At 41.4% G+C, this 27,963-nt stretch overlaps 1 protein-coding gene and 1 long non-coding RNA gene across 4 annotated transcripts in view; one reads left to right on the top strand and one right to left on the bottom strand.

Annotated features, from left to right (window-relative positions):
• Positions 1-27,963, top strand: part of LOC105479398 (insulin like growth factor 1 receptor) — a 317,817-nt gene that overhangs the window by 113,152 nt on the left and 176,702 nt on the right. The window lies entirely within an intron of this gene.
• On the bottom strand, positions 11,344-15,934 carry LOC105479397 (uncharacterized). The gene is made up of 4 exons (XR_985875.3): positions 15,489-15,934; positions 13,845-13,965; positions 12,595-12,769; positions 11,344-12,188 (listed from the first exon to the last, which is right to left on the bottom strand). It is a non-coding gene; the product is annotated as an uncharacterized lncRNA (long non-coding RNA).

The raw sequence follows: 27,963 nt of genomic DNA, 5'->3' as shown, positions 1-27,963 counted from the left end.
GCAGGGGCAGAGAGGGAGGGAGAAAACAATGCCTAGCCACACTGGGAAAGGGGAAAGTACTACAGAGTCCTGGAAGGAAGCGAGGGATGGACATGGACAGGGAAGCATTCAAACCAGGCAGGAAAAGTGACTTAATGGACCAGTCACAGAGGACAGGGCCAGGGATCAAACCTTCGTGATTTGCCTCCATAGTTTGTCTGAGACTGGCTACCTGGTTGAGTCTGCCAGAGCCCTGTGTGCAGGTACTACTCCTCACTGTCACCTCCCAGGCAGGAAGGGCCATGTGAATGCATGCATCTTTCAGGAACTTGCCTCTTTCTGCTGAGGTTGAGGCAGACTCTCCAACCACATTTCCATCCTTAGTGGTCTTACCTGTGAGCTTGAACTGTTGTCCCTGCCAGAACAGTCTTTGCCTCTGTAAGTATCTCTGCATCCCTCCATCCTTTCAGGTCCCATTCAGTCCCTAGCTCCTCCATGATGGAATATTGGTTGATGCATTTATTCCACAAACATTTGTTGGCCACCTTTCAAGTGCCAGGCAACCCTTCTAGGTATGGAGGGGTACAGTGATGAGCAAGCCACTGTTCCTGGCTGCAGAGGGCTCACTGTTTAGTGGGAAAAACAGACAAATCATACATCTTAACTACACAGCCCTTGATTGTTCTTTACCTGCTATATCAGTCAGTCTTGCCTACCTAGCATTTATTCCCTGTTTGGGGGCCTGTATGATGTTCGTTTAGATACTGCAGGGTACATTTTCCCATCTTTGTGATGATGTAGCTTACTTGGTCTGAATAATAGTAATTCTGCACATGTAGAGTGACCATTATATTTGCATAAAAAACATTGGAAGAATATATAAGAAATGAATAAATGTTGTTTATATCATTTGATTTTTCTTTTTTCTTTTTTTTTTTTTCTTTTTGGTTTTTGAGTTGGAGTCTGGCTCTCTTGCCCAGACTGGAGTGCACTGGCACAAGCATAGCCCATCGCAGCCTCAAACTCCTGGGCTCAAGTGATCTCCTGCCTCAGACTTCATTTTGATTTGTGAACCTTGTGATTCTATTACTTATTCCACAAAAAATTTTAAGTGAAAAAATCTTTCAAAAATACGTATATTCCAGCCAGGCATGGTAGCTCACACCTCTAATCTCAGCACTTTGGGAAGCCGAGGCAGACACCTGAGGTCAGGAGTTTGAGACCAGCCTAGCCAGCATGGTGAAACCCTGTCTCTACTAAAAATACAAAAATTAGCTGGGCGTGGTGGCGGGCACCTGTAATCCCAGTTACTCGGGAGGCTGAGGCAGGAGAATTGCTTGAACCCAGGAGGTGGAGGTTGCAGTGAGCCAAGATTGCATCATTACGCTCCAGCCTGGGCAACGAGAGTGAAACTCTGTCTCAAAAAAAAAAAAAGGGCAAACAGAAAACAGGCCGGGCACATGGCTCATGCCTGTAATCCCAGCACTTTAGTAGGCTGAGGCTGTCCGATCACAAGGTCAATAGATCAAGACCATCCTGGCCAACATGGTGAAAACCCATCTCTACTAAAAATATAAAAATTAGCTGGGTATGGTGGCATGCGCCTGTAGTCCCAGCTACTCAGGAGGCTGAGGCAGGAGAATCGCTTGAACCTGGGAGGCGGAGGTTGCAGTGAGCTTAGCACTCCAGCCTGGCAACCGAGCGAGGCTCCATTTCAAAAAAAAAAAAAAAACCCTCGACAGCATGTATTCCAGTGGTTAGTTTTTCTGTTACAGAGATCACATGTACTCTAACTTGTCAACTAAATTTAAAAGGAAAAGGAAACTTTGAGAGAAAATTAAAACGAATGCAATGTGCATAAATGCCATTTTGATAAGCTCTCATTTCATATTGACATGTTCTGTGGTGCTCATCTTATATAGCCTAGTTAGGGAAATGTTTTGTTCCAGTCCGGCTTTGTTTTTCTTCATGTGTTCAGGTCTTTCCACTTTCCTTTTGTTAATTTTTGGTGTTGTACTTCAGGATATGAATTGAGGGTTGCAAATAACCTGGAGGGCCTTAGTTTGTTTGCTTGTTTGATTTTAGCAACAGTCAACATGGTACAACTGATGTGGCTGGGACTCGATTGTTTTTTTGTTAAAGAACAAAGAATGTGTCCTTGTCTTGGCATGGACTGGGTAGCCTTGTCCACCTCCCCACCCGTCTCTCCTTGTTGGTGAGGCATTGTAAACCATGTTAACAGGTAGCATCCACAGAACCCTGGAAAGGTTGTGAAGTCCCTTTGAAAGCCTAAGGGTTTTGATCTCATCCAGGTTGTAATTTTAAATTCTGGTACAAATTCCTTTGTTACAACTGGGTTAAGTGGTTTTAACCTCTTTTGTGCCTTCATTTTGAATGCTTAGACTGGAAAGTCGTTTAGAGACTCCTGACCAAATAAAGCCTACTTCCAAATGATTGGGTTGTCCACATGTGCTCGTACATGTTACATACTTCTAACAGGGCTCTGCAGCTGTGATGCCACCTTGCCCAGCGTGACCCCATTAGCATGTATGTAGCTTTCAGTGGCCATGTACTGTGCTTCTAGAGCTTTCTTTCCTATCTTGGGTGCTTAGGTGGGGGCATGCTTTGTGTGTGGCCAGGCAGAGGTGCATGTTTTAGCTTTTCAGTTCTCCTAAAGAAAACAAATGTTGTTGATAAGACCACTTGGCATGGCATCTGATTTGTTCTTGTGAGGGCTGTATTAGCAATAAATAGACATTTAGTTTGCATATTTAACACCCCATCTTCTTTCAGCCCACACCTCTTCACTACAGCATTGGCTTTTCATTACTTAGTAGAGCTTTTAATTACCTGAAGCTTTCGTGTCTTTACTGGGATATAACTTTTCTCCTTATTAACCAGAAAAAGTCACAGAAAATTTTGTAATTTATAATGGAATGGAGTAATATTCACAAACAGGCTTTAGCAGGATTTTTTTTGTTATTGTATTTTTTTTCTTTTTTTACACTACTTTTATCACAAGAAAGAGGGGAACTTTTAGAAGTAAAAATTATGTGCTAAAATAATTAACCATCATGAGTAACACACATAGAATGTTGGTACAGTGTTTGCACCAAAGGAATTACATATGGAAGAATGCTGGGATCTTTTACCAAATAAGGGAAAGTAGAGTTCATTACAGATAGAGGCTTCTAGCACAGAAAAGAGGACATTTTATAAATACTGTGAAGCATTTTCAGAGATAATTAAATAATAGAAAATATTAAACCAATTTAAACAATTTGTAGATTTTTTCCCTAATAACAGTAAATTCATCTTCGAATAATTCTTTAAACTGTTCTATTTCCAGCTCCACTGAGTGCCCATGTGTTTTCAGAGAAAACAGGAGTCTGTTTTAGACTTCCTCTTTGATACATGTGGTGGAAGATTTGTTTAAAAAAATTTTTTTATAGAGGTAAAATTCATATAACATAAAATTGTCCATTTAAAGGTGAACAACTCAGTGACATTTAGTATATTCATACTGTTGTGCAACTACCATCTCTGTCTAGTTCCAAAATATGTTTGTCATGCCGTAAGGAAAGCCTGTACCCCTTAAGCAGTTACCATTCCCCTTTCTGCTCAGCTCTTGGCAACCACCAGTCTGCATTCTGTTTCTATGGATTCACCTATTTTGGATAGTGCATATAAATGCAGTTATATAATATGTGACCTTTTGTGTCTGGCTTCTTTCACTTAGCATAATATTTTTAAGGTTCATCCATGTTGTAATGTATCAGTACTTCATCCCTTTTTATGGGTGAATAATAGTCCATTGTATCCAGTTGTATCCAGAAGATTTGCTTTTCATTGCCTAACTTCAGGGCTTCAGTCTTCAATCTTTGTTCTGAAATGGATATAAAGTTAATGTATGTCTGTCTCTCACCCAATGATCATGCTAACACCTTTTCTTTTTTCTTTTCTTTTCTTCTCTTTTCTCTCTTTTCTTCTCTCCTCTCCCTCTTCTCTCTTCTCTCCTGTCTTCTCTCCTCTCTCCTCTCTTCTTTTCTCTTTTCTTTTCTTTTCGTTCTTTTCTTTCCTTTTCGAGACAGTCTTGCTCTGTTGCCCAGGCTGAGGTGCAATCTTGGTTCCCCACAACCTCTGCCTCCCAGGTTCAAATGATTCTTGTGCCTCAGCCTCCCAAGTAGCTTGGGCCACAGGTGTGAGCCACCACGCCTGGCTAATTTTTTTTTCTTTTCTTTTTTTTTTTTTTTTTTTTATAGAGGTGGAGTGCCACCATGTTGGCCAGGCTCGTCTCAAACTCCTGGCATCAAGTGAGCTAACCACCTCAGCCTCCCAAAGTGCTGGGATTACAGACATGAGCCACCTTGCCTGGCTGTGCCAACAATAATTATTTAGAAGTGTGTTGAGAATACATCCCAATAATAGAAGTGAAAGCTCTTTAAAAAGAAAAATATTCTAAACTTACCACCTGATCTTATGTTTCATTTAGAATGGCTACATTCTTTGCAGTACCCTAGCATTGTAGAAATTCTCCCCCATGATTGCACAATCCACTCCTTCTCAGCCAGCGTGCACCTGGAGTCAGCTTTGTTTGGCCTTAAGGTGTCCATGGTCCAGCAGGGAGAGGGCAGATGGGTCAGTGTTGTCCTGCTAGTGATGAGTATCCCATGGTGGGCATGCTGATGCCACACAAGGGAGAGGGTGTCCAGTTCCAGTTCTGTGCATGGCAGTGGTGCAACCCCTTACCAAGGTACAGGTGGGGACCTGGGCTAGGGCAGGAGGAGGAAGGTGTTCTTTACAGACTGCAGGACTTGGAGGCAGCCTGTCATGAGGAAGGGCATGGGTGAAGGGTGAGCTGGGACCCCAGGCAGGTATGGAACAGTTCAAGGCCATCAAGTGTGCTTCATTCTTCAGTCATTAGGGTATCTCTGAAAGGTTTTTCATTGAATCAGAATTCCCCTAATTCATTAATTCTAAAGCTTAAGTAAATTCAGTAATAATAAACTATTGATTATCCAAGTGATAAATATAAATCCATAAGGTTTTCCAAATCCCCAGAAATCCCTTTCCTCTCCCACCTGGTTTTGCTGAGCGCCTGTCTCCGTTGTCTCTTTCTGATTCCCACCTCTCACTTTTCCTCCATTTTTCTGCTTAATGGATTTATAGTTTAAAGTAGGTATTCTGAAAATTCCAATTTTATGAATGTTGTAACATGAGAACTTTGATCCATTGAAAGATAAAAATAATCATTACATTTTATACTTCAAGGGTCATCCTTAATATTCTTCATATTTTTAATATAGTTGTGTGATTTGAGTATTTGAGTTGGGGATTGGATAATGTATTTATCGACTGATTAACTCTCTGTGGGTCCATACGTACCCCTCTTAATATCCCTGTGGTCCCTTTTTAGTCCTCTTGTAAAAACTTGATAATGTTAATCTCTGCCAAAGTTGATGCAGTTGTTGTGAGTGGTGGGACGCAAGTGTGTTGATTTATTCTTGGAGACAGCAGAAACAGCAACTGTTTTGTCATGAGCATCTTGTATCTATAATTCTGTGCTGTCAGAATTAATATTATTTTGTTAATTCAGGTTATTGTGAAAATCTCCACAGGAGGTTACTTAAGCAAGTAACAAATTTATGATTCTGTTTGTAGAAAAACTCCAGCTCATCTAGCCAGCTACATTATTCCAGGGCTGCATGGTGTCAGCATAGGGACGAGGCTCAGAGTAGAGACCAAGTGTGCCATTCCCCTCCCTTTCCCCCCGTTAATTGCCTATCCGCCCAGGGGTACCTTCTGGTCCTGGTAGGATTTCCACATGGTTCATTAGAATTCATTTATTTTTTTTTCCATCTGTATTTCTTTTTGTTGTATTCTCTGGATCATTATTTTTAGATAGTTCCTTTTTACATGCATTGGTTAGGTTTTTCATGTAATCTCTCAGTTAAGCGTACTGGAGGATGAGTGACCTCAGTATTTAAATTTTTCATAGGTAGGATGAAATGTCTTTTCTGAGTGTGGGTATTTCTGTTCCATTCTTCTTTTCCAGGCAGGCTTTCATTCCATGCTGCGGTTTGGATTCAGGGAGTACTGACACTTCTGTCAGGGTCGCTACTGCTGTGAAGTATGGAAGGGCGTTTTGATACATGAGGCATAACTGGAATTACCCGGTGGGGCTTGGTTTGTGCTGTTTTCCACCTTTTCATCATATTTTGAAAAACCGAGGCCAAAAGCAAAGTTCATTTTCCCTTTAAAAGCTTTTTAAAAAAATGATGAAAGAGCTTTATTTTTGAATAACCCAGAAAATATTTCTTATTGTTGATAATCTGCAATTTGCAAGTGCAGCGAATCTTGTAGGTAGATTTACCTTGATACGTTTTTTGAAATGGTAGAATTTAATATATTAAAACATGATTTTTAGTTAAAATAGGATGTTAAAGGAATAGAGCACATGAACAAAAAACTTTCCACTTGAACCCATTTTGTTTCATCTGGCAGTGGATATGGTGTCCCTGGCAGGATAGGGCTTCCACCTCCTGCTGGTGCCAGTAGGACAGGGAAGAGGTGGGGAACACTGTGTCTCCACCTCCCAAACGTCTTACCTCCCAAGTCAGATCCGTGGCATTGTTTGAATACTTGCGTGTTTGTGTGTGGGGTGATGTTTTCCTGAGAATGTGGTAAAATAATAGAAGGTCCCAGGGTTCCTCAATCTGCAGACCACAGCTGAGTGAGTGGTGGTGTGTGCCTCTAGTCATGAGGTGAAGCATAGGTGAAATTCCGAATCCATAGGAAGACAGACAGACTTTGCAAGTTAGTAAGCTAACTTGCTACAGGAAATGGTAGACTCCTGTGCTGGCTGCCAAATAAAAAGCCTTTCTCCACAGTTCTGTTCTCATGTACACCTTCAGGACCTTGGATGAGCTCCTGTGTTCAGGAAATTGGGCACCGAGATTTTTTTTTGTATCTTTGATTTTAGTTGATAAGTAGCCCTTCCAACGAAAGTACTCGTTGGATGCCCGTTCTACACTGTGGCATTGTGCAAGAGGTATCAAATTTTAAAGTAAAAACGCACAACCCGGCCAGGTGCGGTGGCTTACGCCTGTATCCCAGTACTTTGGGAGGCTGAGGCGGGTGGATCATGAGATCAGGAAATGGAGACCATCCTGGCCAACATGGTGAAACTCCATCTTTACTAAAAATACAAAAACTAGCTGGGTGTGGTGGTGCATGCCTGTTAATTTCAGCTACTCGGGAGACTGAGGCAGGAGAATCAACTTGAACCAGAGAGTTGGAGGTTGCAGGGAGCCGAGATTGCGCCCCTGCACTCCAGCCTGGGTGACAGAGCGAGACTCCATCTCAAAAAAAAAAGGCTCATCACCTGGCACGGTGGCTCACGCCTGTAGTCCCAGCACTTTGGGAGGCTGAGGCAGGCGGATCACGAGGTCAGGAGATCGAGACCATGCTGGCTAACACGGTAAAACCCCGCCTCTATGAAAAGTACAAAAAAAAAAAAATTAGCCGGGCGTGGTGACTGGCACCTGTAGTCCCAGCACTTTGGGAGGCTGAGGTGGGCGGATCACGAGGTCAGGAGTTTGAGACCATCCTGGCTAACATGGTAAAAACCCCGTCTCTATGAAAAGTACAAAAAAAAAAAAATTAGCCGGGCGTGGTGGCGGGCGCCTGTAGTCCCAGCTACTCGGGAGGCTGAGGCAGGAGAATGGTGTGAGCCCAGGAGGCAGAGGTTGCAGTGAAAGGAGATCGCGCCACTACACTCCAGCCTGGGCGACCAAGCAAGATTCCATCTCCCCCTCGCAATAAAAAAACAAAAACAAAAACAAAAACAAAAAAAACCCACGACCTGATCTCTCAGAGCTTCCATATTAATACATCTATACAATGTGAAATGCAAATCCACTTAATATTTGTTGCAAAAATAATTTATTTGACCTGTTATTTTAACTATTTGACATAAAATCTCTAAATCAAAATAATCAGCAACAGTTTTAAGTGTATAAATATGTATTTCTTTCAGTTCTGTGAACATTTTTAGACAGGAAGACTCTTGATCTTTGTAAGCAAATGGCATCAAAGAATAACATTTCTGCACCTTTGTGGTGTGTACCTTGTGGCTAATTTGTCCATGAAGGGATAGGCATTGTGTTTTGTTGCTTAAGTCATGTAAGGCTTTTAAAGCATTTCCAGACTCACCTATTTTTGCTGTAAGGGGTATAAGGTGTTAAAAATGAATGGAAGTTAACTCATTCTCACCTTGTCTGCTGACTTCCTTTTGTTCTTTTTCTGTAAGAGCTCATAAAGCTGTATGCATCAGCTGCTCCCAGGGGCCTTCTAAGGCCTCAGTCCAGCAACAGTGCTACAGATGAGGAAGGGAAAAAAAGACAGTATGTCATCATGTCATTCTTTTAGACTTGGTAAGAAGTATATTCAAGCAGATCAGATGCTCTCAGAATCACAGTGTGTTGTACAGCTAGTAATTAAAGCTGAAGTCCACATTGAATAAGAAATAATTTTTTATTGATTGCTGGCGTTTGTGAAAAAGGTTTAATTAGACCAGGATATGGAGGGGACTTATCGACAGTGCCATTATACATTGTTGACATGGTTACTTTCTGTATCTCATTTTGCCTGGGAATTTGTCATTCTCTTCTACTTTCTTATCAGTAGCACTGCTTTTACACTTATTAGCCATAGCTGTTTGTCTTGCTTATTTAAACTTGTACATGGCACATGCCCAAAGGTTTTTCCAGGCAAAATTTCTTTAAAGCAGGATTTGAGATTTTCCATCCCCTTCCATCTGGTGGATTATTCCGGTGAGTGTTAATCTCCTGTCTTTGTCTTAGCCTCTCTGTGGTCTTTGGTTGCCTCCTTGTTCTCTGTAGATCTCTGTGTTGGTCATTAACTGTCAACAGTCAGCACTTGCTGCCTCTCAAGCCTCTTCCCTTCCTGGCTCTGCCCTGGTTTTTCTCTCTGACAGGGATCTAAGTTGGAATTCTTTCCAATGTGGAATCCTAGGTGTCCACCGTGTCATTCTGACTTCCAGATAATAATGAGTGTGATCATGGGCAGAATGAATGTCTCTCTGCTGGGATTAAAAGTTAGGGGAAGGCAGAGACAAATATCACATGTTCTCATGTATATGTGGGAGCAAAAAAGTTGATCTCTTGGATGTAGAGAGTAGAGTGATGGTTACCAGAGACTGGAAAAGGGGGTGGTGAAGAGGGGTAGAGATTGAGTACAAACATTCAGTTAGATAGAGGGGAATGCATTCTAATAGGGTGACTATAGTTAACAGTAATTTACTGTATATTTCCAAATAGCTAGAAGATTAGAAATGTTCCCAACACAAAGAAATAACAAATGTTTGAAATGATGGATATTCTGATCATTAAACATCGCATACATTATACATTGCATACATGTCTCAAAATACAATATTTACCCTATAAATATGTACAAATATTACACATCAATAAAAAGTAAAAGGGGAAGGCATAGGTTTAGGCATAGAGTTTCACCCTAAGGACCTTTTGACAGGGAAGACCAGGGATGGTTTTAGGGTGTGGGGAATCTGTGTAAGTTGGCCATTAGTGGTCAACAGGCAGCAATAACTGTCTCAGGTCCCTCCGGCTCCCAGCCCTGTCCTGGTTCTGCTTGCCAGCAGGGATCTAAGTTGGAATTCCTTTCCAACACAGAATCCTGAATATCTACCATGTCAAAATTGTGTCAAAATTTGTCTGTATGCGTTTTTCTTGGTAGGAGGGTCCCCAGAAGACACCACATTCTCAGAGACTTCTGACCCCTAAAACTTTAGAAATCAACAGTCAATAAAAAGGTCCCAGTTGTGTCTTCTTAGTCCCCATGGCAGTACATTTGAACATTTAAAGGTGGAGAGTCGCTGCTGAGGACTTTGTTTTGTGGATGAAACTTTGAATGAGGATTGTTGGTGAGAGTTGGATTGTTGTTATATGAGGAAGTGCACCTTGGAATCCAATGGGGTCTTCACGGTGGGAGAGTCAGCTGTGGCACTGTTTGTATACCATTCATCTTTGATCCCTCCATCCAAGCGCCCAATGTGGAACTCAGAAAGATTACTAACACATACCCCCTGCTGCTCTTGTTTTTCTAGTGTGTGCTAGGACCATTTACATTTAGTTCTTTGGAGAACACAACTACTTAGGATTTTTATTGTTGTTGTTGTTTTCCTGTACATTGTCTTCTTATTTCCCTTCTTCTGGGTACCCACCCACCCTCTCTCCCCTTCCTCACTGCTGTTTCGTAGGGGTTCCCAGGTTCCTGTGAATAAAGCAAACCAACGTGCAGATGTGTGTGCTTACATGTGCAGACGTATTTGAGGAGGTAAGAGAAACCTGCACAAGGCTTTAGTGAGTAAGCTGAGAAGTTATTTATATATAGTGAGACCTAGTAAATGGTGATGTTGCAGGTGAGGCAATTTATTTGGTCAGAATATGCCTCCAGAGAAATCACTGGTGAGGCCTGCATGCACGTTGAAGAGTATCTTAGATCAAGGCTTGGGTTCCCCCCTGCAACTCACTTATGAATAACAACTTGTGCAAGAGGTTTAAACATTTTCTATAATGAAGGGGGAAAAAAATTAAGGTTAGGGTTAAGCTTGGATTGTTTGCTGATTGGTTTGGATATTGGCAATTGCTACAAAGCCCAGGGTGTTCTTTGTTTATCAGCAGCAAGCTTATCAAGTTATTGACGTTCAAGCTGAGTTTCCTTCCCTCCCTCCTTCCTTCTTCTCCACTGACATTTTTTTTTTAAAAATAGGTAGGGAGGCATTTAATCTTGTAACAGCATGAGAATAGCTTAAATGTCCCTCTTCTAGCAGTGTGTTTATAGCAGCATAGGTAAGGAAAGCCCGGCTTGCACAGCTGAGCTCTAAAGTGCATACATCCCTTTAGTTCTCATGCACACACTGACCAGTGAGACCCCCAAACTGCGAACAGAGAATTCTAGTTGAAGTAAAAGCATGAAGTTTTTCTTTATTGACCAAGTAGCAACTGTGGAATCATTTGAAAATTTCTAAAAACGTGAAACAGGTGTTTATAAGGAATTTTCTGACTTAAAAAAATTTGTGAAATACCAACTTTACTAAAAACGACTAATTCATAATTTTTTGATTTATTGATAATTTCTAGTCTGGAAAAGAATTTTTTGAAAATCACTGATATTTTTAGTATACTGTTTTCAAATTGAGTCCTCATAGTGTGGTCGGCTCTATTCTACGGAATTAATATTGAACAAGCTGTTCTGAACCTAAGAAAGGTTTGTGAAAAATAAGCATGAAGGAAGACTTCAAGAGATCACTTAAAAAAATATTTATTTATTTATGTATTTATGTATTTATTTATTTATTTATTTATTTATTTTTTAAGAATTAGGTCTCTGTTGGCCAGACTGGAGCACAGTGGCACAATCATAACTCACTGAAGCCTTGAACTCTTGGGCTCAAATAATCCTCCTCTCTTAGCCTCCTTAGTACCCAGAACTACATGTGTGCACCACCATGCCCAGCTAATTTGTTTATTTATTTATTTAATTTATTTATTTTTACTTTTAAAGAGGTGAGATTATAGGCATTAGCCACCGTGCCCAGCCAAAAGGTCACTTTTTTTTTTTTTTTTCCACTTGTTGGGGAGGAATGAATAACAGGAACACTAGTCATGATTTGATGTGTTTTTTTCCAGGGCAGACAAATAAAGATCATATTATGATGTTTGTTATCACAGAATGTGTTTGTTTTTGATAGGGGGTGGGTACTGAAGGCTAAGTGGTTAGAATCATTCTTTTTCTAAGGGTATAGTCATTAATACTCCTTGATTCAAATCACTGTTACTTAAGTTATAAACACGTGGATTTATTTTCTAACCTCAAAATTATAGTATCTTACCACATACTTGCATGCCTTTTTGAGTTAACTGTTGGTGATGATTCTTAGCTCAACTGTGGCCAACTATGGGTAAGAGAATTAGAAAGTTGTTTTCAGTGTGTGAACTTTTATGATTTTCTTCCTTGGTTACTATACTCAGTTTTTTCTTGTTCTCTTGCTATACAAGATGAGTAGCTGGTGACTCAGATGTCCCCCATGCTGCATGTACAGTCCCATCCAGAGAATGTTGTGGGCTGTGTAAACCTTGAGGCTCAGAGTGGCTGCCATTTTCCTAAAAGAGAAGTATGGCTGCTGTTGGCTTCAATGTTCAACTTTACAAAAATTCACATAATTAATGAAGATCAAGACATCTGCAAACATTAATGTGATCACAAAGGATAAATCAATTCCCTGAGACGGGAAAAAGTTAAAAGGCTAGTTTGCTTACTACTCCAATCAAGGCCTTCTCAAGAAGTATGTGAAATTTTGACACAAGGATTAACATGGAGCATTACTTAGGCCATGGGGTGCCTTGGGGGACATGGATCGGCAACCATTTCCTTTTGCTCACAGCACCCAGATTTTGTTCTAGGGACCACTCTTATCTGCACTGCATAGCAGCCACGCATTTTGGGTGAAATTAACCCCAACTAGCATTAGAGCATCCTCCCTTCCCCAAAAGATGGACTATACCCTACCCTGTAATCAGCAGGGAGGCCTTTCCTGGCCACAGCTCAGGTTGATCCCTTAGAACGCTGCTCAGAACTGTGGTTTGGTGGTTCTGGGAAGCAGTGTTCTCTCTGGATGTGAATAAGGGTCCACATAGCTCCAGTAGGTGTCTGAGGACATCTTGTGATCCGGAGGGAAGCCAACCTAAGGACAAAGTCATTGTGGGGTGAGAGACAGGACTGGAAGAATCACTGAAAACTGCAGTAGTAGCCCAGAATAAATTGTGCCTGAAACCTACCCTATTTTTGTATTTTTCCAGTTTTAAGGAAATAAGTCCCCTTTATTGTATAATCAGTTTGAATCAATTATTTTTATCTCTTTTTGGGATTGGTTTTTGGTTAATCTCAGCAATTCAGAAATAGCTGAAGAACTATGCTGTGGGTTTAGACATCATGCTATGACAAAAAGAAGAGGATCTTAGAAGCATGGGACATTCACTGAAGTTTTATGAGCCTTTCCTGAATCCCTTCAAATCAGATTCAATTCTCTCTCTTCTGTGCTTAGAAATGCTGCCTGTTAAGTCGGGTTGGCTACAGCACCCATCTCGGATCCCTTGTGATTCAAATTGTAAAGCAGATTCTTCTGGTCTGAATATGAGGCCAAAATACAAGACAGATCAAAAATGGAGAACATATTGCAAATTTCCCCACAAAAGAATGAAGGATGCATTTACCATTCATTGCACAAGAACTGCAGTGTCTGTGCTTTTAGGCATGGAAAATGCAGGGTTTGACTATAGAGTTTAGACTTTAAAGTTGAGAATTGTTTCTTTAAGAAGAAATATATAGAATATTATTCAGTCCTAAAAAGGAAGGACATTCTGACACATGGAACAACATGAATGAACCTTGAGGACATTATGCTGAGTGAAATCAGCCAGTCACAAAAGGACAAATACTCTATATGATTTCATTTAGATTAGGTTCCCTAGAGTAGTCATATTCAGAAACAGAAAACAGAATGATGGTTGCGGGGGGTTTGGGGAAGGGAGCGAAGGTTTCACTTTTGCAAGATGGAAAAAGTTCTGGAAATGGCTGGTGGTGATGTTGTACAACAGTGTGAACGTACTTAATGCTGCTGCACTCTATACTTAAAAATGGTTAAAATGGTAAATTTTGTTATGGATATTTTCCCACAATTAAATTTAAAAGAAAGATGAGTAGTACTCGTCTCATTATTGGATATTACATCAGGGAACTGGAGGTAGGGTCGCACTTACTGGTTTCGTAGCTTGGGAACCACACTCCTACTCCAGCTGTGCAGCCCCAGGTTTGAGTCCTGGTTTCTTTGGAGGTTGTCTGACTTGGAGGTTAATAATAACCTGCCTTAGTCCCAGAGTCCTAAGAGGGAAAATAGGTTATAATACCTGAGTCCATGTGCATCAAGCCCTTGCTGGTGCCAGGCCCCTGGAGCACTCAGAAATGGATGACCCCCAGCTGGTTCAGGCCAAGTCCTCCCTGGTGTAGCAGGTGGGGCCATTGCCTCACTCCCCTCCACCTCCACCTCCACATGGAAGGTGCCTTTTGTGTCCTGCCCCATCTCTGTTTTAACAGTCACAAGACTGTAGGCAGATCTAAACTTGTTTGCACATTATCATCACCTGGGGAGCTTTTCAAATTCCAAAGTCAGGCTGCCACCCCCACCTCTAGACCAACTGAATCACCATTTCTAGGGGTGGGACTGGGCATCTGTGTTTTCGAGGCTTCTGGGTGGGTACCTTGTGCAAACAAGTTCAGGGACCGTTGTCCTAGACATTGTTCTTCCCCTCATGTCTCAACCTGGGCCTCCTACCACTGCCGCCACCACCACAGCTATGCCACCTGGGAAGTGTCCCAAGCCCCCACCTGTGGGGGAAGCAGCTGGGGAGGGGTCTTTGGCCACCTCTGCAGCTGTAAGGATCAGAGCAACATCTGGCTTCTGTGCCTGTGGTGCCTGCTGGTGCTGGGCCCCTGGTCCGCACTGAAGGATCCAGGCGGAGTACAGTGGGTCTCCCAGGGTTTCCGATTCAGCAGGTCTCAGGCTGATTGGATGATGAGAATTTGCATTTCTGTCAAGTTCCCAGGTGATCCTGTTTGGGGTCTGGGACCACACTTTGAGAACCACTGCTCTATTAAACAAATCTTTGCAAATTAGGGAGGTGTGTTGTGGGAGGAGGAGACTGATAGTTGAAAGAATATTTGCCTAAATACAGTGCCTAGTATTTGCCAAGTACACAGCCTTCTTTCTGGCTTTAATCATACAGAGACTTTCTCAATCACATGCAATTGCACATCCTTTAAGCAGCTTTTGACTGACTTTGGTTTTCTCTTTGTGGTGATTTTCCTTAAACTCTTGAAGGGAGGGTGGATGGGGCAAGAGAGCTTTTATTTCTTTATTTTAATTAATTAATTAATTTTTATTTATTTATTTATTTTTTTTTTGAGATAGAGTCTCACTCTGTCTCCCAGGCTGGAGTGCAGTGGTATGATCTTGGGTCACTGCAACTGCCACCTCCCGAGTTCAAGCAATTCTCCTGCCTCAGCCTCCTGAGGAGCTGGGACTACGGGCATGTGCCACCATGCTGGGCTAATTTTTTGCATTTGTAGTAGAGATGGGGTTTTGCCATGTTGGCCAGGCTGGTCTCAAACTTCTGACTTCAGAAGATCTGTCTGCCTTGGCCTCCCAAAGTGCTGGGATTACAGGCGTGAGCCACTATGCCCAGCCAGATTTTATTTCTTTAAAAAAGAAACTAGTTAACAGGACACTTGCTTTCTTGGTACTTGATTTTGTCAGCATTATTTATAAGAGCCTCTTCCCTTCTTCCCCCTACCTCCCCGTTGAGCCCAGGCTCTGAAGTAGTGTAGGTGCGCATGAAGTCCCCTACCTGCCGTTTGACCAGACATTGGTGCCGGGCGGCCCTCACCTCCACCTCCTCTCACCTGAGGCCACAGCGGTGTGCAAGGTTGTGGTCTGTCTTAAGTGTGTTTTCAAAGCGGCTGTTTGGTCTGTGCCTTGGATGTTTTTCCACAGATAAGCCCTAAAGAGAGCCACATCTTAAAACGCCCGTGACCTTGAATGGTCTTTCCGGAGGGGCGGCTGGATTTGTGCTCTCATCGTCTCAGGTATGTGTCAAGCCACTGTTGGTTCAGAGCTGGACACAGGTGCTTAGGAAAATTCCTCACTGAAGGGTTTTCAGGATTTACAAGTTCTTGCTGTTTTTGTGACCTTGTGTGGTTTCTGGTTTCACAGAAGGCTTTGTTTCTTGGTTCTTGTTGCTGCTTTCAGCCTTGGCCTGTAATCACCGGGCGCCAGGGAGGGCTGCAGTCTGTTTCCCAGGGTGTGCTCAGGGGTGTGCTCAGTTACCGTGTCGTTCACATGTGTTGCTGCAGCGGCAGAGGGCCAGGCAGGAGGGGCCGGTGTCCCGAAGCACACTCAGTTGCTAATCAGGGCCTTTGCTTGGATTTTGCACTTGTACCAGTGGAGACATTCCTCGGAGCTACTCAGTGTGGTTTAAGTGGGCCATCCCTTAATTCATGTGACTTGGAACTTGGTTAATGTGCTTTCCAAGGTAAAAGTTTAGATGCTGTTTGTTAAACCTTTCAAAGAGGGAAGAAGGTTGCCTTGAATTCAGTTCCAGGGTTTGGGAGTCTGAGAGGGAGGTGGTTAGGGACCTGGGGAGGCCCTGAGAAACAAAGTGCTTGTTAAGGACACAGTCTGCTCACCAACCTCGGAAGTCTCTAGACTTCTAAAGAAGTCCAAGCAAGGAACAATGACCAAAGAGGAACCTCAAGGGTGCAGGCAACTCTGGGATCTCAGGCAGCACTTCTCAGTGATGGAACGAGCTGCCGAGGAATGACCCCTCTGGGGACTCTCCAAAGTCAGAGCAGACACAAGCTTAGCTCTCCAGGCCCCATACCATGGTGGGCAAGAGGGCGGTAAGTGCATCCTCACAGCTGACGGGGAGAGCAGCATTTCAGCCTAAGGAAAAGAGAACCACACAGATGCAAGAAGAGGTCTGCACTTACTCTCCTGGTCATGCAGAGACGGAGCTGGGAGCAGCTGCATGACTTTTCAGAGAGGTAGCACATGTTTACTGTAAGGGTCCCAAATGTAGACCACTGCAGATGGTAAGGTCTAGATGGAAGGACCAATAGTAGGGAAGTAGGGGAGAAGAAAGTAAAACCTTACAGTATAAAGACCCATAGATGCTCTTTTGTTTTTGATGTGTGTACAGTGGGTTAGGTATTGTCATTTATTGAGCACCTACTGCATGACAATGACAGCAATGACAATGCAGAGCTTAATAAGAACAGGTTCTAGAGTAATCTTTTAGGGGGTAGGGACAGAACAGAAATGGATAATTATGCCACTGTCCTGAGAACATGAGAGAGTGCTGGTGGACAGAACAGCGACATATCCCCAAGGGCGACGGAAGCCTTCACAGAAGATGCAAAGCCCATACGTGGTCCTCGGAGTCATGCTACATGGTGACTAGTTATCTTAACAGTCGTAGGAAAACTGAGAAGCTGTGAGGCATGTTCCATCTGTCTTTGTGGGCATTATCTTCATTATTTGTACAATTCAGAGTGCTTGATGCCTTTTGCTTCGTTCTCACAATCCTTGACACTAAACTATGGGCTTGGGTTATAGTCACTCATTCTGTTATTCGTGTCATCTTGTCCTACCCCTCCACTTCACAGATGAGAAGACTGAGACCCAGAGAGGGTCATGATTTTCAGTTGACCAAATGGTGCAGAAACTCAGTGGTCACAGCGGCCCTCTAGCTCTTTCTCACCCACAGGGCCCTTTGACAAGAGTACGGTCTTTCTCCCTGGGAGCAGGGTTGAGGAGTGGGCGTAACCCTGGCCTGGGTGGCCATATGCTGATTTCCCCTCACTTGGCCCATAGGTCTGTGTCTTGGGTGAGGTGAGAAAGTAAGGCTGCTCCTTGACTCTGGTCCCTTTTGTGTCTGTCCTGCACTGGGCCACCTTCCCAGGGGCTTTGCATTAGCCTGGTGTAGTGGCCTTGAAGTGAGAGTAGGTGGATCACACGTGGCAGATCTCTGGCAATGACCTTTTCTGTGGATTTCCAGTGACTGATGATAGCCTCTTTGGAAGTTAGCATATGCAGAGCTCTCTGTCTTTTGAAATCAGTGGGAAAACCCACCACCAGTCCCAAAACCAGCTGTTTTTCTTCTTATGAACAGATATCCATGAAGAGCAGAAGAGTAGTTTTCTTTTAAGTACTCTGGGAGTGCATAATACGTTTTAAATAAGATTAAAAATTATGTCTTATTCTTACTAGCATCACTGTCAGATAATTGAGCGTGAGAGCATTCAGTGCTGTGTGCTTGGTACGAAGTAGTAACATCAATTCAGTGTTCAGTACATCCACTTTGTTGAAGAACAGTGTATTCAAGGTCAGTGTATTTTGGCTGTGCTACAGAGTTCTGGAAATTCCCAAGAGAATAAGTTTTCACCTGTTATATAATCCAGCACAAGTGACTGTGTAGCAGCAGCCTCATGTTTAGTGATGACTTTAAAATGCAATTGATTCTAAAATTTAGCTTTTAAAAATTTTGGCTTTAAAAAATTTTCTCTTAAGGTTTAAGGTAGGCTTCTTTATTTATTTTTTTCAAGAAATACTTATAGAACACTGTTCTGTGCTATGTACCATTCTAAGCACTTTACAAATACTAATTCATTTAATCCTCAACCTTGTTAGGTAAGTACTGCTATTCTCACTGTACAGATGAGGAAACAGCCTCCGAGGAGTTAAAACAAGTTGCTCAGGTTACACAGTCAGCAGTATGGACTACTTCAGTTTCAGATAATCACTGAAATTTTACTGTTTTGAGCTACACGTTTCAAAATCTTTTCTGTTGCGGAGCTATCATTAGATCATATAATCTGCTTCTCTGGAGTGAAAGGTTGACAATACATTAGCACTTGACCTCCAGCACCTCTCCCTGGAGGAGGACATTCCATCTGCAGGGAGCCAAGTCGGACGTTGGAGCAACTGGGGACCACAGCCCTCCAGTAGAGGGAACACGAGAGCAGGCTATTTGTGGAGATGTACTGTTGGCACAGGGGTGAAGATGGAAGGAGGGGAACCCAAGCATAGAAAGGTGGGGAGATGAGTTAATTAGCAGTTTGCCCTCCAGGCTCAGTGGGCAAGTCAGCCTGGGGATCTAGAGTTAGTTCCCTTTTCTGTTGTGACCATTGAAGACGTTCACCAAATTCTCTGGCTCCGGGATGTCAGCTGTAGTAGTGACTTGCATGGGAGGTTTTGGTTTTCCGACATACCTCACACACTTTAACTCCACCTCTTCAGAGTTTGTGGCCAACCAAGAATGGAGCCAGGTGGCTTTTTTTTTTTTTTTTTAATTTATGTAATAACAGCAAACATTTGTGTTTATTGAAAACTTATTTCTGTGTCAGGCACTTTTCTAAATGCTTTGCAATGTATTGTCTCATTTAATAGTTGTTTAAATTAAGAGAGTAGGCCGAGGCAGGTGGATCACCTGAGATCGGGAGTTCAAGACCAGCCTGACCAACATGGAGAAACCCCATCTCTACTAAAAATACAAAATTAGCCAGGGTGGTGGCACATGCGTGTAATCCCAGCTACTGGGGAGGCTGAGGCAGGAGAATCGCTTGAACCTGGGAGGCGGAGGTTGTGGTGAGCCAAGATCATGCTATTGCACTCCAGCTTGGGCAAAAAGAGTGAAACCCTGTCTCAATAAATAAATAAATAAATAAATAAAATTGTAAGGTGAATATGTAATCTACTTGATGGAATTTTTTTTAACTGCCTTGAAAAGTTTTATAATTTCCTATTTACAGATGAAATTAACATACTAATTATAAATCATTCCTCACTATTCACTTTAGGCAGTCTGTCTCCTTAAGGATCTCCTTACGGTTTAGATAGATAAGTGAATTGCTTAATGTTTTTGGAAGTAATAAAACCACATTTCTTTTTAATTAAACAATCCAGATAACAAGTAGTATTTCTAACAGGAAACTTGCAGGATGTATTTACAGAAAGTCTACACAATCTTACTGAACAATGTAGAAAAGAAGATTTACCAGCCAGGGCAACATAGCAAGCCTTGTCTCTTAAAAAAACAAAACAAAACAAAACAAAAATTAGCCGGGAGTCGTGGCATACACTTGTCATGTCCACTTGTCAGGAGGCTGAGGTGGGAGGACTACTTGAGCCCAGGAGGTCAAGACTACAGTGAGCCATGTTTGTGCCACTGTACTCCAGCCTGGATGACAGAGCGAGACCCTGTTTCAAAATAAAGAAAAAGAGATTTAAATGAAGCAAAATACCATTTGATCTAGGTGAGAAGCTGGAATATTAATGTCACTTTTTCCTAAATTGATTTATAATTTAAAAACAATTTCAGTACTTCTGCAGCTTGTTTGGAGCTTGATAAAAGGATTCTAAGGTTTGTCTTGAAGCTTTAATAGTGAGGCAGGTTTAAAATTGGGGGCAAAAAAGAAATGGGTTAGGGTGTAGAAGGGACTTGACTGATCACTTTTGCTAGAAATAAATGTCCCTCCACATTACTAATGTTGCACATCAGATCGTATTTAAATCCATTAGAAGATTTGCATTAGAACTACCCATAACTGGTGAAGACTCTGCTTATAGTGGAACCCAGTTTCTCAGTTTTCCATTTATATTTATTTACTTGAGCTTTTTGTAAAGTAGCAAGTACTTGACTGAATTTCTACTGTTTATCAAATGCTTTTTGAATAGAAATAATGAGTTAATAACATTTAACCTTTTTTTAGTAAATAGTGTTAACAAGATAGGCCAAATATGTAAACTACTTAGAACTTTATATAGCTTGCATATTTTGTGCCTCTTAATTTGCATATGTTTGTCACATGCTCCTTATGTACCATGTGCTGTTACTGTGCCAGGGTAGTGAGGCTATATTGAGTCTATTTCCTGTCTTTGTGGACTTGATGGATAATTTGGACAACATTGTGGTATTCCAGGGTTAAGGGAATGTAGTCAGATTTCTCAAACTCTGAAATCCTCTGAGCATCTTTTCATGCACTGGCCTAAAATATTTTCATAGCCCAACAAAAGGCTGATTACCTTATTTCCCTCCTGTTGATTTTTTTTTGAGATGGGGTCTTGCTGTGTTGCCCTGTCTGCTTATGAACTCCTGACTCGGGTGATCCTCCTGCCTTGGTCTCCTGTTTATGTTTGAAATAGCATTTCTCAAACCTATTTGAGCAAATAATTTTTCTATTAATATGTAGTGTTCCTTGAAAGAATTGAATCTGTGAGTCCCTAATCTAGACACTTTTAGAGAAGAAACAAAACTCAGTAAACATTTGGATAAAAACCTGAATATGTGCATTTTGGGATGAAAGGAAGCAGCTTTGTTTACCACATTGAATTAAGTGGAAAACATCTTATTTTAATCATGATTAATAGAAATCTAAATTTGTAAATTCTGATTTTTTTGTTTCTTTACAATGAAAATACATTTTAAATGTCACCATCCCCTTCCCCATGAAGTCTTCATTACAACTAATTTTGAAAATACTCTCTCATTTATTTATATTATATATGCATATGTTCTACTTTATAGTTTTAAATACTTAAATGGGGTTATCTTTTTGCATTGTTCTGTATCTTTTTTCAGCTTAATAATTTACCTTGCTTATAATTATTGTCAGTGCATGCGGACCTAACTGTTGCATAAAGCTGGAATGATGGACATGATTTCTTTAATTGCTCCAAATTAGACATTTAGTTGTTTCCAATTTTTTAGTATTACAAGTAACGCTGCAATAAACATGTCTTGGGTATGCATTCTTTTAGTTTAAAATAGTCTTGTTCCTTCAGAAAGTTGCCCAATAATCGACTTAGAAATTCTTTAGTGCTAATTACTGTAATTGCTTATTTTAAGATCTTCCTTTAGTTTATTGTTTTCATAGTATATAATCCTAAACTGTTACAACTGAAGTAGTCCTTGAGCTAAGAAAGCAATGTAGCTTAAAGATGGGATTTATAAATAGAGACTTAAAAATTAACCTTTTTGGAGCTGTGACTTCCTGATGAAGTGGCAGCACACAGGCTGAATATGTTCTGCATCTGGATGGCCCAGCATCATGATGATGTGATTTGCACAAAGCTGTCTGCCTGCCTAGGCTGCTGGAGGATGGCAAGTTAACTTATTTGTTGTTGGGAGACCTCTCCCCACCCCCATTAAAAAAATTTTTTTGAGATACTTGTAGATTCACATGCAGTTTCAAGAAATAATAAAGAGTAATTCCATGCACCATTTTCCTCCATTAGTAACATTTTGTGAAACTGTAGTATAGTATCACAGTCAGGATGTTGACAGTAATATAGTGAGGGTATATTTCATCACCACAAAGGTACACCTACTTCCCTTCTATCTCTCTTCTCTCCTTCATGCCTGGTTACAAACTAACCTGTTCTCGCTCTATAAAATTTTATCATTTAAGAATGTTCTATAAATGGACTCATAGTATGTAACACTTTGGGACTGACGTTTTTCCATCAGCGTAATTCCTTATAGATTCATTCAAGTTGTTGTGTTTATCAGTAGTTTGTTTCTTTTTATTACTGAATGGTAGTCTGTGGTATGAATGTACTACATTCCATGGACATGGCATGTCCCTCCATTTATTTAGTTTTTCTTTGATTTACTTTATTAGCGTTTTGTAGTTTTTGTCATCCTGTGTATGTTTTGATAGAGTTGTACCCTAAGTATTTAATTTCTTTGCTCATTGCCAGTATATAGAGATACTATTTATTGAACTCACTTTTCAGTTTATGGTAGTTTATTACTAGTTATTAATATATGCTCAATATATGTAAACTCATTTTATTTTTATTAGGTATCACTTGCTAAATTTTGTGGAGAATACTGATGCTATTGCTAGAAAGTGTTGCTGTCACAGATTGGGTTTATATATAGTACCATGCTATACTTCCTAGGCTGGATTAGAAGTTATTTATGTGCTATATGCACATAGAGGTTTTGTTTGGTCTATTGCAAATACTATGGCATCTGAATCCTTTTTTTTTTTTTGAGATGGAGCCTCCCTCTGTTGCCCAGGCTAGAGTGTAATGGCGCAGTCTCAGCTAACTGCAGCCTCCACCTCCTGGGTTCAAGTGATTCTCCTGCCTCAGCCTCCCAAGTAGCTGGGATTGCAGGCACCTGCAGCCACGCCTGGGTAATTTTTGTATTTTTAGTAAAGACAGGGTTTCACCATGTTGACCAGGGTGGTCTCAAAACTCCTGACCTCAGGTGATCCTCCCGCCTTGGCCTCCCAAAGTGCTGGGATTACAGGGGTGAGCCACCATGCCCAGCCTCTGAATCCTATTTTTAAGTATAAAAATTCTTTCTTCTGCTCTGGATTATGGTGCCAAAAGCTGGCATTTTTCTCATGGCAGTAAACAGAGAAGTCCTAGGGGTAATCTTACCCCTTGCAGGAGTCCAGAATATCTGAGAATCTCCCTTTTCTTTTTACTGCTAGAAATAATTTCTGCTAGAAGAATTTTTATTTTGGCCAACTCTGACCCCTTAGGTTGACATCAGAATGAGGTGTACCAACCTAGGTGGTCAGAGTTGGCCAAAATACACATTTTCCTGCTGAGCAATTTAGACTGGGTTAAGCCATACTTGACCATATGCCCTAGTTTAACGTCCGGTTTGTGAACATCCTTTATCTGAGTTATTGTAATTCTAATGTCTTACGTAAAACTGCAGGTAGTCAACCCTTTGTCTCCTTCAGTTCTACATCTGCGGATTCCTCCAACTACAGATTAAGAATGTTTGGGGGAAAAAACAGTAAAAAAAAATTATAATACAACAATAAAGATAACAATTTTAAAAACTAGTATAACAACTTTTTACACAGCATTTTTATTAGGTATTGTAAGTAATCTAGAGATGGTTTGAAGTCTATGAGAGGATGTGCATAGGTTATATGCAAACACTGTGCCATTTTATTTCAGAGATTTGAGCATCCAAGGATTTTGTATCCGTAGGAGTCCTGGAACCAATCCCCCTTGGATACTGAGGGATGACTGTATTTACAACATGTCTAGGTTTTCAACAACTTGAATTAAACCAGAAAGAATATGAACACGCAGAAGTTCGTGTGTATATATGTGTATGTGTTTAGAAGGGAGCAAGCTGTTAAACATGGGAAATAGTTACTAGTAGTTTGTAATTTTATGATTACAATTTTAAAATTTAATTTTGCAACTGGAATTTGACTTGCTTGGTTAGTGCCTTATAGTAATTAACCTCCAAATCATCAGAATGTCATCTTGTTATTTAGGGAATTCAATCTAATTTTCTATCTAATTTTCTTGTATACAGCATGCTTTTTAGAAACAATACACTGTATATCTAGTTTGTGCCAACAACTGATTGTACACAGTCAGATACTTGCAGTTCTTTTGGACTTGAGTTTCTTTATCCTTCTATCAGATGTCACAATTCCCTCTTCCCTTTGTAGCATATGAAAGTAGTTGTGTGTGCACTGTATTTGGGAATATCAAGTAATAGAATCTCTAGAAAACATTCACGATCTCAGTCCCAGGTAATCTAGAGTTAAAAATAATGTTCATATGGAAGGGCAGCAAAATTTATATTTTAATACTTATTATAGGAGACATGTTAATTGGCCCCAGGGGCACAGGCTTTAGGATCCAGAGGACTGTTGCCTCAAAGGTTTTGTGGAACTTTTCCAGAGTCCTCACCAGTACATTGGGAATAAATGGAATGCCTTTGGAAGTGTTTTGAAGATTGAATTAGATAGTGTAGGTAAAGCAGTCTAGCCTGCTATGATTGTGCGGTTGATGCAAATATTCTCTATCCTGTAATTATTTTTCCTTAGAGCTCAGGAACTGATCCCCACCCAACTCAAGCAGTAAAGGAAAGAGAGGCAGGAGGGTCTGACCATGTGAGGTACCCCAATAAAGGATCTGTATTGTAAATCAGGAATGTAGGTATTGGGTTTCCTTAAAACAAAGCACACCTACATGACCACTAGCAGGAGCACAGTGTGGGCTTGGTCTGCTGAAAGAGTCGGTTGGTTGTGGCTGTCTAATCCAATTATGGATGGTCCGAGCGCTCAGTCTTACAGCTGCTGCCCCTCCCTTGCAGACCCTGCCTCTCTCACCCTCCCTTTTAGGGCTTGGTCTGTGGCTACCCCAGAAATCACGTGCACTCCTAGGCTTCAGCAAGTACAGCCTTGTTAATCCCAGATACGGAAAGCAAGTTGCCTAGGTCTATAGATGAGTCTTCAGTTTCCCCACAAGTTGACCTCGGTGCAGGTTTTGTTGGTTCCAGTCATTTGGGGTCAGCACCTGTTTGAAGCCACCTTAGAACAAGGTGGAGGAAAACCTGAAAGTACATACAGTGTGGTTTCCTTGGCTCATCTAATGGAGAGTTAGAATAATTCGTCATATTGCAAATTGTCATTACTCTGTGGTTTCATTGTTAACCAGGGAGTTAATTTTTTTATTTTTTATTTTTTATTTTTGACAAAGAAGAAAAAACCTCTAGATCTTTCTGGGACAGATTGCCCCATTGAAAGAAAGCCATGTGCTGCAATGAATGGCCAGGCCTCAGGTGTGACCAAGTGCCTTCCAGCTCAGGGTTGGTTTGTGCTCCTTTGCGTATTTGAAGACATCTGGATGAATCAAAATCTATAAGCTTATTTCAGTCAAATATTCTAAGGAAACTGGAAACACAGAGGATTTCTCTGTTGCCTCTAATACAGTGAAGAACCACTGTCTCTTTTATTTGCATTGGAGGAAGAAAGTGCAGGTTTGCATGTATATTTTCACTCATAGGATTTTTTTAGAATAGTTTGGGGAGGACATTGTGCTCTGGCCAATAACTGGGCTTGTATCTGGTCACAAGATGATCAAGCAGGTGCCTGCATGACTGTAGGACAGAGAGCTGGGCAGCTGGAGAGCCTGTCTGAAATGTGAAGCCTCTCCCCACTTTGTTGCCATCCTAACCTTTTCTTAAGTCATGGAGAACTGATCCTTAGACATTCCTTACCTCTCTCACCCACTTGAGGAGTCTCAGAGCCTGGGTTTTGGATTGAAATAGCACTATTTCTGGTTGGTGATGACATTCTGTAAGCCAGCAATGCAGTTTAAATATCCACAAGAGTGCCCTGGTTCCATCAGCACCCCTTAGTAATTGGTCATGAGACTTGGACCTCCTTCGGGGCTGGGACTCGGGTGACAAGGGAGTTGAGTAGAACTTGTCTCTCTGGGTTCCCAGGAAGGATTCATGGCATAGAAGTGGGACTTCAGCATGCTCCGGGCACACCTGTCTCTGTTTTGTCCTCTCCTGAATCTTTCTGGCCTGCAGAACAGAATAAAGTCACTCTGTGCCAACCTGACTTTTATTCATGACTATATTTGGGGCGTGGATAGAAAGTGCCCCCATAGCACTCTCAGATAAAACACCTTCAAACAAACCCAGAAACCCATGGTCACAAAACCACCCACTTAAATTATGAAACTTTCAGACTGACTAAATCCTGAAGGCATTGGAGCCTGAGCAAAGGGAAAATGGTTACCCAGAGCTTTGCCCTTCCTAATCCAAACGAAAAACTCTATAACCCTTCCCCGACCTTTGCTATCAATAAATCTTGGACCTTTGGGAAGTAGATGTAGAGTATTGATCCTTAAAACAGAGACCCGTTACCCTAGGTAGATTTCTAACTGAAGTGGGTTCCACATTGGAAGTACTTTGCAGAAACTTCTGTTACCACAATTACTTTTGCACCAACAAATAGTATCCTCAACTCGGAAAGAATTGAAACACTTAGCTGGAGGTGTCTGGTAGGAACATGTGTCTGCTTTTTGAATCAGTCATATATACTTTTGTTCCTGTTCCTGGAGGCCCTTTGTGGTGTGAGAACATTGAATTTGGAGAGAGAAAGGGAGACAAAAGAGAAATGGGGGTGATGCTTAAGGGAAAGGGGGGTTTTCAGTTCGTTCACCACGCTTGATGACAGATTTGCCCCTGGATCCTCAGGCCACGTTCCTATGGTAGGTAGGGATCTCTCTGTCTGTCTCTGTCTCTCTCTGTCTCTCTCTCTCCGTGCGTGTGTATGTTTGTGTGTAGTGATTTCTGTGAATTAATAATGTGGGGTGACCTCCTGCACATGCCCATATGATATTGAGGGGCTTTATGTAGGGACAAATGCATGGTATGAATGGAGAGACTCTAATCTGAAAGCATCAAGTTGTGTGCACCTTCTGCAATTAGGAATCTGCTCACCAGCGTGAGTGCTGTGGTTTCTGTATTTCTGGGATTCAGAGGAGCATTTTAGAGATGTCGGATGTTAGAGGAGGAGGTGCAGGGATCTCCCCTTGGGTAAAGAGTGGAGACAGTCTCTGAGTCATAATCTGGGACCAGTGGAAGGTCAAAGGGAAGAACTGTCCTGTTGTCTGCTAAGTCACAGGCTTCCTTCCTGTTCTCTGAGCCCTATCACTTACCCAAGGTGCAGCGGCATTAGTGTCTGTTCACACATAACAGACATCTCTTTCATAAAATAATTTTTAAGGCATTTGTCTCGTAGAAGTTTCCCTGTTTGGGGGAGTCTGTTCCCTGACTGCGTGTAAATAACTTCACAGTTTGAGCAATTTTGCAAATGGTCTGTACTGCTCAGCATTGATTGGGGCTACCCAAGGATTCTCCCGTCCTGCTGAGCTCTGACAGCTCTGGGAGGCCAGTGAGGCCTGTCCTCATCCCTGTTCTGGCCGGTGATTCAGCTCCAGGTGGAGGCTATGCAGAAACAGCTCCGGTCATCTTTGTGTGAAATACATTTGTTGTTTACTTCTTTTTCTTTTTTCTTCTGCTGATATCTTCATGGTTTTCAGCAAAACTGTGTACATTACATTTTTTTCTTTACCACTTCTCCATAGTTATTTCTAGCATTTTTTTCAGCTGATGAAAGCAAATAAAGAATTTTTATGCTCCATAGTCAGTAAAACATTGATTTCTCTGACTTTTAACTTAAAAAGTCATTTTGCAGTGGCGTGTATGTGTGTGTTTGAAGTCAGACTGTGCTTCTACAAGAAAGCACACATAGGCTTATGGCTCAGTTTACTTGTTCCAGCTCACTTTCCTGTTCATTTACCTTCTTGTAAAATGGAAAGACAAACAGACCTTAAACTTAACTCAGATCGTGATTGCCAACTTTTTTCTTTGTAAGTAGTTGTATTATTCCTAGGTTATGGCATCTTGATTTATCTTTGAAAGGAAAAAAATACTCAGTTTACAGGGACGCATTGTTCTAAGCTTGTACAATTGT

The sequence above is a fragment of the Macaca nemestrina genome, chromosome 7 (assembly GCF_043159975.1).
Source record: "Macaca nemestrina isolate mMacNem1 chromosome 7, mMacNem.hap1, whole genome shotgun sequence".
Classification (NCBI taxonomy): domain Eukaryota; kingdom Metazoa; phylum Chordata; class Mammalia; order Primates; family Cercopithecidae; genus Macaca; species Macaca nemestrina.
This window is presented reverse-complemented; position numbering and strand designations above follow the sequence as displayed.